Source organism: Procambarus clarkii, chromosome 40 (assembly GCF_040958095.1).
Source record: "Procambarus clarkii isolate CNS0578487 chromosome 40, FALCON_Pclarkii_2.0, whole genome shotgun sequence".
Lineage (NCBI taxonomy): Eukaryota > Metazoa > Arthropoda > Malacostraca > Decapoda > Cambaridae > Procambarus > Procambarus clarkii.
Window position 1 is genome coordinate 22,333,994 of NC_091189.1, and position 20,907 is coordinate 22,354,900.

The 20,907-nt window shown below is 42.0% G+C and overlaps 1 protein-coding gene across 17 annotated transcripts in view; it reads right to left on the bottom strand.

Moving 5' to 3' along the window:
* Positions 1 to 10,961, bottom strand: part of LOC123757974 (E3 ubiquitin-protein ligase TRIP12) — a 188,053-nt gene extending 177,092 nt beyond the window's left edge. For 14 of the 17 annotated variants that reach the window (XM_069338831.1, XM_069338828.1, XM_045742013.2 and 11 more), the window contains exon 1: positions 10,841 to 10,961. The gene's annotated coding sequence lies outside the window, so the exon portion shown is untranslated. The remainder of the gene's footprint in view (positions 1 to 10,840) is intronic. The other 3 variants (XM_069338834.1, XM_045742020.2, XM_045742010.2) reach the window with 2 other exon arrangements.
* Positions 10,962 to 20,907: the final 9,946 nt, after the last annotated feature.

Genomic DNA, 20,907 nt, shown 5'->3' on the forward strand with positions numbered 1-20,907 from the left:
TGGGAAGCTGGGACACCACGAGCATAGCCCTCATCCTGTAATTATACTTAGATAATTATGCTTGGGTAATTACACACAACCCCACTTAGGTGGGTGTGTTGGGTGAAACAAAAATTTGATTTGACAGTTGAGGCAGCCCAAAAGAACCAGAGCTCCACCCCTGCAAGCACACAACTAGGTGAATACTTAGGTAATTACACTTGGGTAATTACACACAAAATAGGCTTTTATCAAAAATCTTCCCCACCCAAAGTCACTTTTTACCGACCCTCCCCAGGATACAACCCCACAACTGTCATTAAATTCAAAGGCTAATACAATAAACTACCACCAATTTAAGTGTTTACTACCCTAAGCAAACACTTTACTGTTTAAGCATATGAGAATGGCAGGGCATACTTTATGTCTGCAACACCAAATATGAAATTTATACCCATTCAATTTTTAGGAATCGTGAACTAGGCACGCCTCCTGTGCTAGGTAAATATGACGGGATCACCATAGCCAACTGCTGCTTGGAACATTTTGTTCCAAATAGCTGAATCTAAAACATGAACATTAGATTATTAGTATTAGTTTTTTTTTTTTTTTTTTGGCAGGGATATTCCTGCAGGGGCCCTAAGCCTCTAACTAGCCCAAAGAATATTTTAATGAGGATTTGATAGGTTTGTTAGTGTACAACAACAATTTTTTTCCCACTAAATCAAAAATATTTTGTCTAAGAAAAAACCAGCGTTGAATGTAATGGAACGCCATTTTCCAGGCTGATATGTATATCATTAGACTTTGGCATTAGTCAATGTGAATGGAGTTCTAGGCCTACCGGGGACCAAGAGCCAGAACCTGCCCCCCCCCCCCCACAGAGAGGCACGAGGAGCAATGGCCTATAGAAATGCACATGGAATCGGAAGCATTTTATATCTGCCATCGACTGGGACAGGCACCCAGAAAGGTAAGCACCTCAAAACAAACCCCTATTCTGGTTAAAACGACTAAAAAGAGAGAGACTAGTGGACAGAACTCCGCAAATGAATACTACCAAACGATCATGATGTCATACGAGCCACGCCGCATATCTGCGCTGCTCCCGCTCCCTGGGAGGGGAAAGGGGGAGCCCCAGACCTCCACGCCGGCGATCCACCCTGCAGTTCTGAGGCTGGATATCAAAAACATGAAAAAACGCCGGTTGGGAGGGAGGGTTGCTGGGGAGCCTCCAGGATTCGCCCAGAAAATGGCGTTTCATTACATTCAACGCTGGTTTTTTTATGGGAGCCCCTTTGGGTTCCCAGAGCTACACCACCAAAGACAAAAACTAGAGGGACTTGCATACCTGGGAAGCGGTCGGTGATCGCACCTCAACTTTAAGTCTAGACAACAGGCTGCAACCGCCGACCCAAAGCGACACAGGCTCGACTAGGCCCAGGAACATTCACGAGGTAGCGTGCAGCAAGGACCCTGTTCGACCGCCAAAAACCCTATGCCCGAATGTCAGCCCAGGAGATGTTACCGAAGACGGCAGCAAGCGCAGCAAACTTATGAACGTCATGAGCATGGGGATAGACTGAATAACCCTGCGGACGACCTGAGACACCCGAACCCTACAACAGGGAAGAAGGGAAACCGGATCAACCCAAAGCACGTCCCCAGACACAGAAGCCGTGGCGCGCAAATAACGGCAGAGGGCACCAGACAACACATGATGCACTCCCCCGGCCTGACCAACCATGCATCAACAACCCAAGGACCCCTTCGGAAAGCAACAGTCTCATACTTCGCCAGAAAAGAACAGACGGCTGCAAATGAACAAACCATTCACCAGAATCCAAAAAAGCAGAAACCACCGATAAACAAACCTGAACCAAAGAGGCCACAATAAACGGGGGGGGGGGGAAACACCCCTGTCCAAAACAAGGGTAGCTCAGGCTGAGCATGAGCAGGCCGGAGGTGAACAACGCCCGAGACAGCTCACGAAACGGTGCAGAAGGAACATCAAAACCAAACGCAATCCGTAGCGACTCCTCCAGTGCTGCACGAGACAAGGCAACAGTATGTGGCAAGATGACAGTCCTCAACTACCACGAGAGAAGGACAAGACTACATCAACAAAAATCGCAGATTACCTACGAAGAGATAAAGAAAAAGGACTGCCAGAAAACCCCATACTGCCGCCGAGACGAAGCAGGCAGGTGGGACACCAACAAAGCCACCTGATCATCAAACAGATTAGATCTGTTTGAATCTCTCACCTGTTTGATCATCAAACAGGTGAGAGATTAGTCAAAATTACCAGACTTGAAGACTTAAGGAGAATACCGAACCAGCCCCGTCACGGACCGGACTGAGCATTTGAAAGAGGCAGAGCCGTGGGAAAACCCCTGGGTGTGGACACCGAGCAAGCAGCGCCTGAAACCAAGTCTTTGCACCATTAATGTTCAATGTCTACATAAATGATCTGCCAGATGGAATACAGAATATGAACAAGTTTGCTGATGACGCTAAGAAAATAGAGAAGATAAACTTAGATGGTTGCTATACCCTTCAAGACGACCTGGACAAAGTAAGTACATGGAGAGGGAGCCAGTCAGCCGAGCGGACAGCACGCAGGACTTGTGATCCTGTGGTCCTGGGTTCAATCCCAGGCGCTGGTGAGAAACAATGGGCAGAGTTTCTTTCACCCTATGCCCCTGTTACCTAGCAGTAAAATAGGTACCTTGGTGTTAGTCAGCTGTCACAGGCTGCTTCCTGGGGTTGGAGGCCTGGTCGAGGACCGGGCCGCGGAGACACTAAAAGCCCCGAAATCATCAAGATAACCTCAGGATAAGAAGCACCACTTGGCAAATGGAATTTAATGTGAATAAATGCCATGTAATGGAATGTGGAATTGGAGAACATAGACCCCCACACAACCTATAAATTATGTGAAATCTTTAAAGAATTCTGACAAAAAGGGATCTAGGGGTGGTTCTAGACAAAACTGTCACCCGAGGACCACATTAAGAACATTGTGCGAGGAGCCTATGCTACACTTCAGAATTGCTTTTAAATACATAGATGGAGAAATACTAAAGAAATTGTTCACGACTATTGTTAGACCAAAGCTGGAATATACAGCGGTTGCATGGTGCCCATATCTTAAGAAGCACATCAACAAGCTGGAAAAGATGCAAAGGCATGCCACTAAGTGGCTCCCAGAACTGAAGGACAAAAGCTACGAGGAGAGGTTAGAGGCATTAAATATGCAAAAACTAGATAGAAGAAAAAGAGGCGACATGATCACTACGTACAAAATAGCAATAGGAATCGATAAAATCGATAGGGAAGAATTCCAGAGACCCGGAACTTCAAGAACAAGAGGTCATAGATTTAAACTAATGAAACAAAGCTGCAGGAGAAATTTAAGAAAATTTACTTTTGTAAGCAGTGGTAGATGGTTGGAACAAGTTAGGTGAGGTGGTGGTGGAGGCCAAAACCGTCAGTAATCTCAAAACGTTATACGACAGAGTGTTGGGAAAACGGGACACCACGAGCGTAGCTCTCATCCTGTTACTACACTTGGGTATTTACAAAGAATGTATAATCAATATGATGAACTAATAAGACCTAGGTAGCAATTGGTAACAATGTACACGATCAACTATATACAGTCTCCACTCTATATACTGTACTGTAAATAATAATGTAAATGTTCGTTTGTTCAAAATCGCTAATCTGAAAGTTCTTCACCGATTGCTTTGAAATTTTCATACAATGTTCCATTCGCATCTGAGCGGGTTTTTATATGCATACTATATAGATGTCACGTCTGACGGGAAAAAACATGCTCTTTTTTTTTTTTTTAACTTTTTTATGAGGGAAATCTTCAAAACCACTTTACTGATTGCTTTGAAATTTTTACACAACGTTGCATTTGAATAGGCACATTTTTATATACCTACTACTGTATATACATGTCTAACACCTGTGATGGAATTTTTTTTTTTTTTTTTTTTTTTTTTTTTAAACAGCGCCATCTGTTGGACGTAAGAGCATCACATGCTGTAATCTCCGAAAGTTCTTCACCAATTGCTTTGAAATTTTGACACAACGTTCCATTCGAATACGTGTATGTTTTTATATACCTACTATATAGCTGTCACGACTGTGACGAGTAAAAATCATGCAACACATTATACTGTACACGTTACTATTCCATTTCAATGTTTCCGATTGCATTGATAAATTCAATTTTCATAGATTTCGATTTATTATAATTTTGATTTAATTATTTTTGTGACATTGCCTTGGAATTGAGCTGTTTACCATACTGTTCATTTCGTAATTATAAGTATAGATGCTACACCTATTACAAGAAGAAACACTTTTTTTAAGAAACAGCGCCATCTGGTGCACGTAAGAGCAACACACGCTATACTAAATATGTTACGATTCCATTTCAAGGCTTCAGATTGCATTGACAAATTGAATTTTCATAGATTTCTATTTATTTTCAATTTGATTTAATTATTTTGTGTGACATTGCATTGAAATTGAGCTGTGTTTATCATACCGTTCATTTCGTGAAAATAGTTTGTTTATTTTTCATTTCGTTTTTTAACTTTTTCCAATTTTTTCATCGATTGGAATATCAGGTCATTTAATGTTCCCAATTTTCTGATGGGAACATCAGATCATTTGGGAATGCATCAGACGAGGGAGTGGGGGGAATGGTGGGGAGTGCGAGGGTACAGGAGTGGGGGATGGTGGGGAGGACGAGTGGACAGGGGAGGGGGTAATGTGGGGGAGAACGAGGAGACCGGGGAGTTGGGGATGGTGCGAACAGAAGAACGGATAATGGTGAGGAGGACAAGGGGACAGGCGCGTGGGGGAAGGTGAGGGGGAGGGTGGAATGATGGGGAGGATGAGGGGACGGGAGTGGGGGATGGTGGGGGAAGACGAGAGGACGGGAGTGGGGGATGGTGGGGGAGGACGAGGGGACGGGAGTGGGGGATGGTGGGGGAGGACGAGGGGACGGGAGTGGGGGATGGTGGGGGAGGACGAGGGGACAGGGAAGGGGGTAATGGTGGGGAGGACGAGGGGACAGGGAAGGGGGTAATGGTGGGGAGGACGAGGGGACAGAGGGGTTGGGATAATGAGGACGAAGGGACAGGGGAATAGAGAATGGTGGGGCGGACATGGGAAAAGGGGGAATGGGGGATGGTGGGGTGGATGCTTCTACTACACAGAAGGGGCATAACTGGCTGACCCCTCGCAGTTTTCAAGAGAGAACTGGATAAGCACCTCCAAAGGATACCTGATCAACCAGGCTGTGATTCATACGTCAGGCTGCGAGCAGCCGTGTCCAACAGCCTGGTTGATCAGTCCAGCAACCAGAAGGCCTGGTCGACAACCAGGCCGCAGAGGCTGAGCCCTGGAAGCACCTCAAGGTAACCTCAAGGTATGTGGGAGGAGGAGATGGTGGGGAGGAGAAGATGGTGGGTAGGACGAGGGGACGACGACTGGGGAGTGGGGAATGGTTGGGAGATCAAGGGGACGGGAGAGTAAGGAATGGTGGGGAGGATGAGAAGACAGTGGAGGAGGGAATGCTGGGGAGGACTGGGAGACAGGGCAAGGTTGCTGTGGCCGGGTACTGCTAGTGTATATATAAGGGTGCAGCCAGGCACTGAACGACGGTCAATGAACGAATGTCCAGATAGCATTGAATGAGTCAATGAAGGAGCACCCAGAGTCAAGAAAGGATTCAGTCGCTGAAGGATTAAATCAAAAGTTACCGAAATTCGGGGCTGTACCCCCACAGTGAAACGAAGAATATATACAATACTTACAAAACAAGGTCACGTTAAGATGCACTCAAATTGGCCAATCAACACTACAAACAATACCCAACACATCCAAAAATCGAGAACCAGAGCCTGGCTGACGGAGATGCCAGAGCGTATAATCTCTCCCGTAGTGTAGGCACTTTAGCGTCACGACACAGCTTAGCCGCGTAATATTCTGGGAGCATGGCTAGTGGATTATGTCTGGAGTTGCGTGTACAGTAGAAGATTTGTTATAGTGTAGAGGTGGGGGCGGCATCACTCCAAGTCACCCCACACCCTTATGCAGAGAAAAGAACTGTTTTTACTTCATATATAAAATCCAGAACTCCCCAAGTATCAAGGGAGCCATGACTGGAGATACAAGATTAGCGAGTGTGGCGTATTACCTGTGATAAAGGTTGCAGAACAACACATTTACACCGTACATAAACAAAATGATCACCCACGACCCATGCTCAGGACGCATGAGTTCCGAGCTGCACCACCCATCTTTCAGGGAGGGTGCCTACAAGGTTTATTCAACAATTACAGGGTATTAGTAATATCAAGACAGTATGGAGAGATGTGATTACAAAATAATTAGATAATAGTATTGAAAGATGACAAGTAGTACGGAAGAGGGCCAACGAGTCCTATAAAGATGCTACAACTGGAGGAACTGACTTGAATGCTTCCATTGCCACCCCGGAAGGGACAACGAAATTGCCCTAGTCTCAGAAACCTCTAAACCCTGGCCCGACCCCAAAGCCCTCAGACGCTTAGGAGCCGGAAGCAGGGAGGGAGGACAATGAACCACAGCAGGGGAAGAACGAGGAGGGGTGTGGACTGAACCAAGGCCGAAGCGACCAACACCCTCAAGTCTGGGTCACTATAAGCAAAGTGAGGCAGCCTTGGGGAATCTGGGGAAGCAAGCTATACCTACCATGCAATGCCTGAGCCACCTGTACCTGAATAATGTCATCAGTAGATTGGGTGAATTGAGTCACAACAAAGCTCGCAGGACTACAGTCAAAGGTGTCACCGACCCACCAGGCAGCATGACTGAGGCAAAAAACTATGAGCGCTGCCCTGAGACAAGGGAACAGAGTAACCCTCAAACTCGCACAAGGTGAGAGGGGACCCAGGGGTTCCATCCATCGGACCCCGTGCACCCCACGGGGTTTCCCAGGGCCCTTAGACTGGTAACTCCAAGGGTAAGCCCAGGCAGGGCTACTGCTAACCAGCGCCCAAAGCTACCAAACAAACTGCAAAAGCTAAACCCTCGGGACATGTCCACACATAGGAAGCCAAGCAGGGGGTACCACCGAAAACAGAAGATCTAACCCTAATATAACTAGGGAAAGGAACACAGACACCCCACCAAGCAGAAACAAAAAGAAAACCCCCACAAGAGGACAATGTACCCAGGAGGAACAGAGCCGGCCACTGTTATAGGCGAAAACTAGCTGTGCAATACCCCATACCTCTACCAGTGCAAAAACTACCACTTTTTCCACACTACACCACAGGTCTAGTGCTTCTGGTGGGGGCTCTTGTTGGTGAACTGTGACATGTTACTTTAACCCTTAAACTGCACAACACATCAATAGCTGTGGTTAGTAACTATCGCAGAATTGTGCACCACAGCTATTGATGTGTTGGAGTACCATGCAAGATTTAAAAGTCCCGCAGCTACACAGGGTTCACAGCTTCCTCATGGTTCTTGTAAACATACTTTTTTTAAATCGTGGGCAACATTCTTGGGTTTGAAAGCCCAAGTACTGAGCGAGCCACCATGGCTGGCGCCTGCAGCATGAGCTAACAGCACTGCTGTTCAGCTTGTGCCCACAGCATTGCCTAAAATTGTCAAAAATATGTACAGTAACTGGTATTATGTATTTAGCGATGATAGTATTACAGAAGACCTGACTGATAAAAAAGAGACCAGGATTCTGATAGCAGGATTGATGTGATAAATTAGTGCTGTGCATAGTATGGTGGGATACGTAATGCTGAGGGAGATAGGTAATTATGCCGTCAGCAGATGCTAAGTGTAGTTAACCAAGTGTAGGTACAGGATGAGAGCTATGCTCGTGGTGTCCTGTCTCCCCAGCACTGTCAAAACGCTTTGAAATAACTTACTGTTTTGGTCTCCATCTTCTCACTTGTTCCAACTGTCTCTACCACTCTTTGTTTACAAAAGTGTGTGGCCACCTGTTATTGTATGCACTCACCATACAAGCTTAGTGGTTCACTATGGTGAACACAAATGTAGAAACTTGTATATATCGCGCGTGCGTGAGTGTGGTGTTTATAGCAAAAGGAGTATGTTGGGAGGAGTCATTTTGGTGACAGAGACAGTCATTTGCTGGCTGCTTTGTGTGTGTTGTCATGCAATTTTGTCATGGCCACTATGTTGTTTGGACACCATACCAGCTCAGTTTTACAGTTATGGTGAATAAAACATGTATATACTTATGTACATGTACGGTATATACAGTACTCTTACTCGTACCCGGCTCCCTCTGCTAGTTTTACTTATTCAAAGCTCCAGTGTAGATGTAGCAACAGAACCGAATGCCCGAAACGCTTTGCGTAATAGTGGCTTTAGGCATTGTATGTACTAGCTCTACCTATAAGTCAACCAATCTTTGTAAAAATTTCTTGTATGCACCTTACCTAAATAAACATTTATTATTTATTTATTTATTTATAACCCTCCCATTCTGTGCACCATCTCACTCCTCACTTCTCTATACCCTTGTGGGATGATTGGATGTTTCTTTCACCCCGATGCCCCTGTTACCTAGCAGTCAAAAGGTACATGGGAGTCAGACAGCTGCTACAGGCTGCTTCCTGGGGGTGTGTAACAAACACACTATGGGTGTGGGCCTCCAAAAGGAGGCCTGGTCGAGGGCCGGGCAGCGGGGACGCTAAGCCCCGAAATCAAGATAAGATCTCAAGACAAAACATTAGGATGTCTGGATATGGCAAGCCCCAAATCTCCAGACATTTATTTATTTCCTTCATAGAATTTGCATGTACAGCATCTACTCTAGTGTCATTTTATACACTAATGTCTAGTGTATAAAATGTCTACACTTCGGATCAATTCTAACTTGCGAAACAACTTTTTTTTATTCCGAAAAACTTCGGAAATGATGTTCGAAGAGCATTGCTTCAACCAATTTTATTTCACAAATTTTTTCTTTTCCAATAAAACAGTATTAATTACTTTTATCAAAAATGCAAATATTAAAGCATGTGTGTGTACTATATATAATGTATATTTTCATCCATTCACTATTATGTATACATACTATATATTCTCATCCATTCACAAAGTATATACTGTATATTTTCATCCATTCACTATTGTGTATATACTGTACTGTATATTCTCATCCATTCACTATTATGTGCATATACTGCATTCTCATCCATTCACCATTTCAAACAATGCATTTTTATAGATACAAAAGAGCTCTACAATGTGCAGATGAATTGCAAACAAATTTAAATAACTATTACAACAAATACGGAACTATCCCACATTAAATTAACAAGGGTAATGTTCACCACAATTACAATTTATCTGGCAAAGAAAAAATGAAACATTTTCTAGCAACCCAATAAACATTAGGAAAAATTAATAGTATACAATACACTAAGTATCTGTTTTACACCATAACGTTTCACCGACGTCAACCGATATTCTGCCTCAATACCAATTATATAATACATTTTGTTAGGGACAGGAAGCCTGTGTACATGAAAACTAAGCTTGAATCTAGGTCCCCACCACCCCCAAGGTCAAACTATCGACCCTCCCCAGGATGCAACCCCAGAAGTTATCCAATTCCCGGGTACCTATTTACCAACACGTGAACAAAAGCGAAAGAAAGGTAGAAAGAAAACATGCCCAACCATTTCTGTCTCACTTGGAAATCAATCCCAAATGGTGTCGAGAACAAATTAATTAACACTTTTGTGTCCTAATGACGCATTATGCAGTATAAAACCAAAACAAGCAGAGTGGGTGATGATGCAAACATTCATTAAATTTTGCAGTCTTAATAAAGTATAAACATTGCGAGTGAAAATTTAACGTTGGAATGTGTGCTCACTGGGAATGCTCGGCCTACCTTAGTGCGATTTGGGTGCCTCACCGGGCATGTGATAGTGTTAACTGTACTACAAGACCCCCTTTATATACTTATTAGCCTTTAATACACTCATACAATTCCTGACACATTTATAGTGTTTTTGGTTAGGTCTGAAAATCCTAGCAGCATTGTTGACTAACAATGTAAAAAAAAGTTACACTAATGAAAATAAGCAAGTAATTATCAAAAGGCAGCACCAAGCCAGGGAGACATTGAAAATGAAAAATTTGAACACCATAACAAGTGTGAATGCCCCACTATTATTATATATAATCCAACAAACCAATGGCCAGTTTTACCAGCACCTAACGAGATAAAACTACAAGTTTACCACAGTGATACTTGGAAAACCAAAATTGAATATATGGCCAATTATTGTCAATTATAAAAATATCCTCAAAGATTGTTTGTTGATCCATTACAGCATATTGCTAAATAGCGGCAAAAAATACCCAAGAGCAGACGTTGGTAGAGTAGGAAGGCCCCAAGTGGCAATATAAGATAAGACACACACTGACATGACTCCATGCACGGACCTCCACCGCCTCCTCACTTCTATTTTAGATTACGCTCCCAAAAAACACTGAGGCAGTCTTTCCTCAGCTTCAGCCACCGTGCAGACGAGAGCATTGTTGATCGTAGCGGCAAACGCCAAGCTGCAAGGAATGCCATGAAATCGATATAAAAGACGCAAATACAAGGCTTCCTCCTGTCTTCCGCTACGGAGCCGAGCTGCCATTGTCGTACATAAGCAAGACCTGCGCTTTGTTTTGCTTCTTCATACACCATCCAGCAACATAATTAATACCCCTAGCAGCGCTAAATCAAAGAGGTAAACACTAAACACAACGCCGCTCCTCATAAAAATCAACTTACTAGTATTGTGACATTAATTTTGCCCGAAACGAAGAGGAGAGTTGCTCGGGCTGGCTCAGCTCTTCATGAAAACACTCCTTCCGACCCCTAGCCAGCTGGGGCCGCGCCACCCCACCCTCCGTCCACCAAACTAGTTCTCACTAATTCCCCCATACTACCTCTATCCTTCTTTATATTTCTCATATATATAATTTATTTTTGACGATTGGCGTTGTGGTTCGTATATCTGAGATTCATTATTGACGAAATTGGGCATTTATGTGATGCAAAGAATCATGTCTCTTACGCTCTATATCACGCATATGTTCCTTAAAATTTGGTTATTGTCTTTATGAAAGGCTGAAAGTACATATTTTTCAAATTAAAGTGCACTTGAAAGGATTTTTTTAGAAAAATCATCGAGGGACAAACAGCTGATTGGTATATTCATCCGCGTAGGTCAGCATGGCCTTTGACCAGTCATAAATTTCGCGAGATAAATAAATCACAATATAAACAACGGAGCTGATTTTTCTCTATATAATAAGTGTCTTATCTCATTAACCAATGCCTAAGATTTCCATAAAAGAAATAAGAAGTTAAACAGCCTTTGTCAAAATTTTTATATTTATCTAACCTTTCTGGTATTATCGTTTCTTCGTAAACAAAGGCCGAACAGTTATCAAGTTTATATTTATTACCAGTTATATCTAGATATTAATGTATTTGAACTTTATTAAATATATTACTCGTATTTAAAATACTAATTAATAGAAAGGTGCGCTTGTCACAGAAATTTTAAAACGCTTTTGGCTGATATTCCATCATATATAATTAATAGAATGCAGTCAGGTCGCATTGAGTCAGTCTGTGTTCGAAATTACTCTCGAAGACCAAATGCAAACTTTGTTAGCCAAACCATATTAGTACACCCTGCATTACTATATGAAGAAAAGTGACTACAATACAGAATTTAGAGAGCTTCGACATGAATGCTCAAGAGTTGAGTTTATTTAATTTGTCAAACACCCGATACCTGTCCTGACACGTGAAGTGGTGATGGTTTTTGTCTTGTAGAGGGCTATTAAAATAATTTATAATAATAATTTATTGACAAGAACGTACAATGGGTTGGTGAGATTACATAATTCAATTCTTTTCTTTATTATACACTCCATACCCTTTCCGTGGGCGGTGGTGGAAAGGGTTACAGAGGCACTGCACATAATGGGTTTAAGAACTGAACCCCCATAGTTCATTTAGCTAAGCAAGTGACAATCTTTGAAGCTAGTTACACAATTCTTAATGTTACATACACATGTACATATATATAAAATAATTTACATAAATACATATACATATCAATAATCTTTTATATCACAAGTGATTCAACAAGAGGCTCACAACAGTCACTACACAAGGCACTTTACATCTATGGTGAGTCACACAGTTACTAGTCTTGCTCCACACCCACCCAACTGGGCAGCAGCTTTACAGTCATGTGCTCCACACCCACCCAACTGGGCGGCAGCTTTACAGTCATGTGCTCCACACCCACCCAACTGGGCGGCAGCTTTACAGTCATGTCTTACCTAGCAGTAAATAGGTACCTGGGAGTTAGTCAGCTGTCACGGGCTGCTTCCTGGGGGTGGAGGCCTGGTCGAGGATCGGGCCGCGGGGACACTAAAAAGCCCCGAAATCATCTCAAGATAACCATCATCTCAAGATAACTGGGCGGCAGCTTTACAGTCATGTACAGGCTACACCTACAGTAAGCACATTTTGGATACTTCGCAAAGTTTCCCGGCAGTACATCATTATGAATGAAGCAGTCCCCGTGCTGTAGGGGTAAGACACTCGTCTGGTGTTTTGCGAGAGCTTTGTCCTGGGTTCGTATCCTGGCCGAGGAGGATTTACTGGGCGTTAATCTTTAACTGTAGCCGCTGTTTATCCAACAGTAAGATAGGTACCTGGTTGTTAAAGGATTTGGTGGAGTCGTATTCCGGGGAACATAGGATTAAGGATTTGGCCGAAACGCTATGTGTGCTAGTGGACTCTAAGAACTTTTGTATAGAAAAAAATAATACTTTAACATTTCTTGGACACCATTGATGGTGTTATCTCTGAATTCCGCGATTTTTTCACATTCCATTATATAATGACGCAAGGAATACGAATAGTTCTGCTGATAGAGTTTACATTTAGTCAATTAAATAAATAAATAAATGTTTATTTAGGTAAGGCACATACAAGAGATTTTACAAAGATTGATGGATTTATAGATAGAGCTAATACATACAATGCCTAAAGCCACGATTACACAAAGCGTTTCGGGCATGAAAAACTTAAATGACTAAAGCTTAATAATAATTGTGTATAAAGAATAAAATGTGTTGAGAACAAATAAAAATAGAGATAAAAAAGGGGGGAACATGGCTGAAAAAGCAGCACAAATACAATTAGGTCGACAAACAGCGTTGTTTAAAAAAAACAGACATGGATTGACAATAGAGGGGTAAGGTAGGTTACAGGGAATTTATTAGGTAGTGCTTCGTTTTTATCTTAAACTGGTTGAGAGAGGTACAGTCTTTAACATGGTTGGGAAGGTCATTCCACATTCTGGGTCCCTTGATTTGTAGAGCATTTCTAGTTTGATTAAGTCGTACTCTTGGAATATCAAAACTGTATTTATTTCTGGTGTGGTACTCATGAGTTCTGTTACAACCTTCAATGAAGCTTTTGAGGTCAGGATTGGCATTACAGTTCAGCGTTTTACATATGTATAATACACATGAGAGAATGTGCTGTGACTTAATATCTAACATATTCAGAGATTTGAGTAGGGGTACCGAGTGATGTCTGGGGCCAGAGTTGGATATTGTCCTAATAGCAGCTTTGTGTTGAGTAATTAGAGGACGTAAATGATTTTGGGTAGTAGAACCCCAAGCACAAATACCATAGTTGAGATATGGATAGATGAGGGAGTAATAGAGAGTCACCAGGGCAGGGCGAGGTACATAATATCTGATCTTAGAAAGAAAGCCAACAGTTTTTGAAACTTTTTTTTATATATTTAGAATGTGTCCCTGGAAATTCAGCTTGCGGTCAATGAGAACGCCAAGGAATTTGCCATCTAATTTGTTACAAATTTGGGTATTGTTTATTTTGAGATTCATTTGATTAGAGGATTTATTGCCAAACAGAAATATAGAAAGTTTTGTCAATGTTAAGGGTGAGTTTGTTGGCAGTTAGCCAAAGATGGACTTTATTTAGCTCAGTATTTACTGTGGCATTTAGAGCAAGGGGGTCAGGACTGGAGTAAATGAAGGTTGTGTCGTCAGCAAATAGAATTGGTTTGAGGTGTTGGGAGGCATTTGGAAGGTCATTAATGTAGATGAGAAAGATGAGAGGGCCAAGTATGCTGCCCTGAAGAACACCAATGTTGATGGGTAGGGTGGGAAAAATTGAATTATTCACAGAAACATACTGGAGCCTTTCAGTAAGGTAAGATTTGAGGTATTGCAGGGAGTGTCCTCTGACTCCATAATGATGTAATTTAAGAAGAAGGTTTTGGTGGTTGACAGTGTCAAAAGCCTTACGCAGGTCCACAAATAACCCAACAGGGAACTCATTTTTATCAAGAGCTGCATGAATCAAGTTAATCATACTAATAAGTGCATCGTTAGTGCTTTTTTGGGTCTGAAGCCATATTGGCATGAGCTAAGTATATTGTGTTTGGCTAGATAAGAGTAAAGCTGCTTGTAGATTAGTTTTTCAAATATTTTTAACAGGTTAGGCAGGATTGATATAGGTCTGTAGTTGTGAACATCTGTGAGATCATCATATTTGTGAACAGGGGTTACTCTCGCTTTTTTTTTAGAATATCTGGAAAGGTTTGGAGTTTAAGTGACTTGTTGAAGAGCAATGCAATAGCAGGGGCTAAAGATCTGGAAGCTTTTTTGTAAATTAAAGTTGATATCTCTTCAAGGGCACTAGACTTGGTTTTAAGGGAAAAGATTATCTCATTGACATCAGTGGAATTAGTAGGCTTTAGGTACAGAGACTGTGGATAGTTACCTGTAAGATAGTCCTGAACATTAGTACTGGAAGATGGAATATCATTTGCAAGGGATGACCCAATGGAAGAGAAGAACCTATTGATCTCAATAGCAGTATCAGAGGCTGAAAGCTGACCATCGTTATTGGACAGGAGTATTGGTTTGTTATTTAAAATCTTTGATCCCAATATTTGTGAAATTGTGCTCCAAGTTTTTTTAATGTTACTTTTATTTATTTATTATTTATTTATTCATCTACACGTACACTGCATTCTGATACTCTGCCGACTCAAGCACCTTGCGCAGTACAGGACTTACAGCTTGTGTTTCCGACTCTTCATCACCTCCAGGACAATTCAGCTCTTGCAGTGATTCCCTCGGGGTCCTAACTACGTGCCTACATAAATAAATAAATAAATCTTACGGGCTCACCATAGCCTGTGCTACATGGACACTTCGTTCTGAGTAGCTAAATCTGAAACAACAACAACCTAGCAATCAATTGTGACCAGCCCGCGGTCATGTGCGGTCGTAAGCGCTCGTGGATATTGTGAAATTGTGCTCAACTCTTACAATTATGCAGTGCATTTGCGCGTTGGGGAAATGGCAGAGGCAGTCTGCCTCAGTGATAGACAATCGTGCACTAGGACTGACGATTATGAGTGAGGATGACTCTCAAGTACAAGGTTGTAACAAACTAGGCTGGTTGTAAGAATTATCCAGAGTGGTTTATCGACAAAAGAGAATGGGAAGCTGGGCCCGCGTGGTGACCCGGGACCTGACCCCTAGGGAATTCACGGTGAAAATAATCGACGCCTTGTTCATAGCTTCGTATAATGAACCATTTTATAGTATTCACTTATTTAGAGAAATTAGCCTTTATTCATTTTGTATTAAAATTGTATTGTATAATATTACTGGGTACAATATCAAGAGTATTCTAATTATTGAGTTAAGTCACCATCAGTGACGTCACGAATCAGATCTAAGTTGTAAGGCGCGAGTGACCGGCGGTCATAGGTCATCAGAGTTGACATGTCCACTATTTCTCAAAGTTCAAATAACCATTTTGGTGATCGGGAACAGCTCTGCCGTTAGATGCTTGTGTAATTTAACTTCAGTAAAATAATTCAACCAGTCTGGATCAATTAAGTACAACAGAGGTTAATTGTTATAACTTAAACCTGGCTAAGTAACTTGGTAAGCGATGCTGAACAATACAATGCTCTAGTCTGGGGAAGACCAGACGAGGAGAGATCAGTGTGGACTCCAGATCAACGGGGAGAGGTCAACCATCTTACCTCTCCCAAGACCAGCCCCCAACATCTAGTTGGTCGCCCAAGGTAGAGTTGCTTTATGAGTCCTTATAGGGATAGTCAATTCATTGCCGTTCAGGTCAAGTAGGGAGTGTTAAAGTGACAGGGAGTGAACATATTTAGATTTTGTTTTAGTTTTTCTTTTAATAAATTAATTAGTTAATATTTTGCATTTTTATTATTTCCATGTATTTGTTATATGTACAGTATGTGAACTAGTCCTGGTCACGTGGTCCACACGAGGCAGAGTTGGATTGGGCGCCGATTCTAACATCGAGTCGGAATTCATCATTCCCGTGTAATTAATTCCACACTCTAAGTTTCCAAGGTCATCGGTTACTAGTGGGGATCAAGCCCCAAGGTTGATTAATTAGCATGATCGATCCAGACCTCGATCATTGCTCTGTGTTACTGGTCTGGTGGTGGCGGCGGAGGCGACTCTAGGGTTTTGCTCAAAGCCTAGGTCACGTCATACTGGTTGTAGAATCCTAAGTCAGTCAATTGTCTTAGGACCACGTGGCGTGGAGTCGGCTTTAGTAAAAGTTTTGGAGTCCCTTGTAGAGAATAAAAAGTAAGAATACGGGTAGAGGGGGGAGAAGAAGGAAAGATAGTTAGAGAAACCCTCCCTGTGTTACAATCTTCTGTGATATAGTATAAGGTGATACCAGGCCGTACCACGTTGCAATGTCCAGAAAGAAATGGCGTAGTTTTCATAGACAGCGAAACATTGATAATGAAGATGAAATTAAAAAGAGACAGAAAAATTGCTGTAATCCACGACAGGAGATACCAGTGGTACAAACTCCCAGGAACTCTCAACAGGCATCCCTACCCAGCAGGACGCAAGACACGAAGATTAATAGAAGGAAGCGTCTGTTATTCCCTACAACATGCCAACTGAACTTCCACCAAAAGCTGGAGTGGACGGTACGTCTGGCTAAGGAGTGTTTTGAATATGAACCACTCTCCAAGTAGGGTCTTCAGCGGCCCTACATAACAGTAGGGACAGAAAAGGCCGTGGAACACCTAACGACGGTTGGGTATGAGAATATCGTGATGGTTACTCTGGAAGAAGGTATTATGCACACCAAGGTCATAGTTTTTAAGTATCCAACATGGAGTTAATTAAGTAGTACTTATTTTCATCTTAAACTGGTTGAGAGAGGTACAGCCTTTGACATGACTGAGAAGGTCATTCCATATTCTGGGTCCCTTGATTTGTAGAGCATTTCTAGTTTGATTAAGTCGTACTCTTGGAATATCAAATAGATATTTGTTTCTGGTGTGGTGCCCATGGGTTCTGTTACAACCTTCTAAGAAGCTTTTAAGGTCAGGATTGACATTACAATTCAGAGTTTTAAATATATAAAGTACACAAGAGAGGATGTGCAGTGACTTAATATCTAACATATTCAGAGATTTGAGTAAGGGTACCGAATGTTGTCTGGGGCCAGAGTTAGATATTGTTCTATTAGCAGCTTTGTGTTGGGTACTTAGAGGATGTAAATGATTTTAGGTAGTAGAACGCCAAGCACAAATACCATAGTTGAGATAAGGATAGATGAGATTAATAGAGCGTCACCAGGGCAGGGCGAGGTACATAATATCTGATCTTAGAAAGAATGCCAACAGTTTTAGAAACTTTTTTGCGATATTTAGAATGTGTCCCTGGAAATTCAGCTTGTTATCGATGAGGACACCAAGGAATTTACCATCAACTTTATTACTGATTTGTATATTGTTTATTCTTAGATTAATTTCATTTGAGGATTTATTACCAAACAAAATATAGAAAGTTTGGTCAATGTTAAGGGTGAGTTTTTTAGCAGTTAGCCAAAGATGGACTTAATTTAGTTCAGTATTCACAGTGACATTTAGAGCAAGGGGGTCAGGACTGGAGAAAATGAAAGTTGTGTCATCAGCAAATAAGATTGGTTTGAGGTATTGAGAGGCATTTGGAAGGTCATTAATGTAGATGAGAAAGAGGAGAGGGCCAAGTATGCTGCCCTGTGGAACACCAATGTTTATAGGTAGTGTCGGAGAAATTGAATTATTCACAGAAACATACTGGAGCCTGTCTGTAAGGTAAGACTGAAGGTATTGCAGGGAGTGACCTCTTATTCCATAATGATGTAATTCAAGAAGAAGGTTTTGGTGGTTGACAGTGTCAAAAGCCTTACGTATGTCCACAAATAACCTAACATTTTTATTAAGAGCTGTATGTATCAAGTTGATCATACTAATAAGTGCATTGTTAGTGCTTTTATTGGGTCTAAAACCATATTGGCAAGCGCTGAGTATAGTGAGTTTGGCTAGATACGTTGACAAGGTTGGCTGAATTGAGACAGGTCTGTAATTGTTGACATCAGTGAGATCACCACATTTGTGGACTGGGGTTACTCTCGCTTTTTTTTAGAATATCCGGAAAGGTTTGGAGTTCAAGTGATTTGTTGAAAAGCAATGCAATGGCAGGAGCTAGAAATCTGGAGGCTTTTTTGTAAATTAGAGATGGTATCTCATCAAGGACGCTTAACTTAGTTTTAAGGAAAAGGATTACCTCATTAACATCAGAGGAATTAGCAAGAGCTAGGTACACAGACTGGATAGTTATGCCTCTGGAATCTGATGACTCTAGATGTACTCTAGACCCTGGATGCCTCAAGAGGATTGAGGCATTGGAAAAATTGCTATGGAGGGTAAACGGGGTGAAGATGGTGGTGAAACAGCACGTGAAATAGAAAGTGAAACATTACGTGAAATAGAAAGTGAAACGTGCGTAGAAGAAAGTAAGGAAGAGCATGACTAGAGATAGGGGAAACAGGTTAAAGGTTTGCTATCCGGGAGCTGGAATTGGTGATATTATAAACAACATGAATGATATTATGGCTGGAAATGGGAACAATCCCATTAATTGTATTAGTGAAGGAGGAAATGATGTTGGTCCAGTTAGGAGTAAGGAACTGATTCAGAGGTATAAAACAGCCATAGAATTAGTTAGGAGCAAGGGAGGAATCCCGATCATATGTGGCATTCTTCCAAGAAAGGGAGTTGGAAATGAATGGCTGTCCAGGGCACGTGGTATCAATTGCCGGCTGGAAAGATATTGCAAATCAAATGCAATATCTTTCATAGACAACTGGGAACACTTCTATGGGAGAAATGAAATGTATGCTCGTGATGGGGTGCATCTATCGAGGGCTGGGGTTGTTGCTGTTGCGAACCCGTTGGAACCAGTGGTTGGAGGCGTTTATTTGGGTTTAAACTGTTAGTAGATAGTGGTATGAGAAAAAAATTGGCAAAATGATCAGGGAAAGAGAAGGGCCTCAAAATTATGTAAGTAAGGAGTAAGTATTGGCAGGAGTTTGCAGAGAAAGTTGGGAGTAACAGAAATTTGAAGGAAATCTGGCAAGACGTAAATAAAGTAAAGGGTAAAAAGCATAATTTTGTTGCACATCCTGACCCGCAAGGAATTGCAAATGGTCTCGTAAATAAATGGGCGGAAGCTGCCAAATGAACAAATGAAGCTGCCATTAACAAATGATTGTGAAGCTGCCAAACTTAGTTCATTACCCGCTGTAACGAGAGAGTCATTAGATTCTTGGAAAGATCTAAGAAAGGATTTTATACTTATAGCAGGTAACAGTGGTGATGTCACTTGCACAGGTATTACCAGAGAAGAACTAATAACGGCGATTAAAGTTGGGAAATCTACCGCCCCTGGGGAGGATGGAGTAACTTATGAAATACTTAATGAACTTGCCATTATGACGAAAAGCCCCCCTGTTAGACCTCTTTAATATTAGTTATAAAGAGGGCAGTATTCCCAGTAAATGGAAAAAAGCTATAATCATCCCTATCCCTAAAGCCAATGGAGAGTACAGACCTGTGTCTTTAACCTCGTGTTTTTGTAAGATGATGGAGATGATCATTTTAAATAGACTTTTATATATAATAGGTGATCAGCTGTCTTGTAATTTGTTCGGGTTCCTCAGAGGCAAAAGTGCCTCTGACTATATTATTAAATGTCTAGCTAATGATAATGATTATTATAGAATTTTGTATTGATTTACAAGGAGCTTTTGATAAAGCCAACAAAGAGGTTATTTTATATGAATTAGCTGGTCTTGGTGTTAAAGGGAGATTATTGCGCTGAATAGAGGATTATCTTTACGAAAGGAATGCTCAGGTGTGGTATCAAGGTTGTATGTCAGGTGGGAGATCTTCTGAACTCGGCACACCTCAGGGAGGAGTGTTGAGTCCCACCCTATTTAATGTACTAATGAATAAGATAGCATCTGATAGCATTTAGCAGATAGTAGAATAAGATAGCATTTTCAGTCTCCGTGGTGTAGTGGTAAGACACTCGCCTGGCGTTCCGCGAGCGCTTTGTCATGGGTTCGTATCCTGGCCGGGGAGGATTTACTGGGCGCAAATCCTGAACTGTAGCCTCTGTTAAACTCAACAGTAAAATGTGTACGTGGTTGTAACAACGATTCTTCGCGGCGGGGATCGTATTCCAGGGACCTGCCCGAAACGCTACGCGTACTAGTGGTTACCTTGAGGTTACCTTGAGGTGCTTCCGGGGCTTAGCGTCCCCGGGGCTCGGTCGTCGACCAGGCCTCCTGGTTGCTGGACTGATCAACCAGGCTGTTGGACGCGGCTGCTCGCAGCCTGACGTATGAGTCACAGCCTGGTTGATCAGGTATCCTTTGGA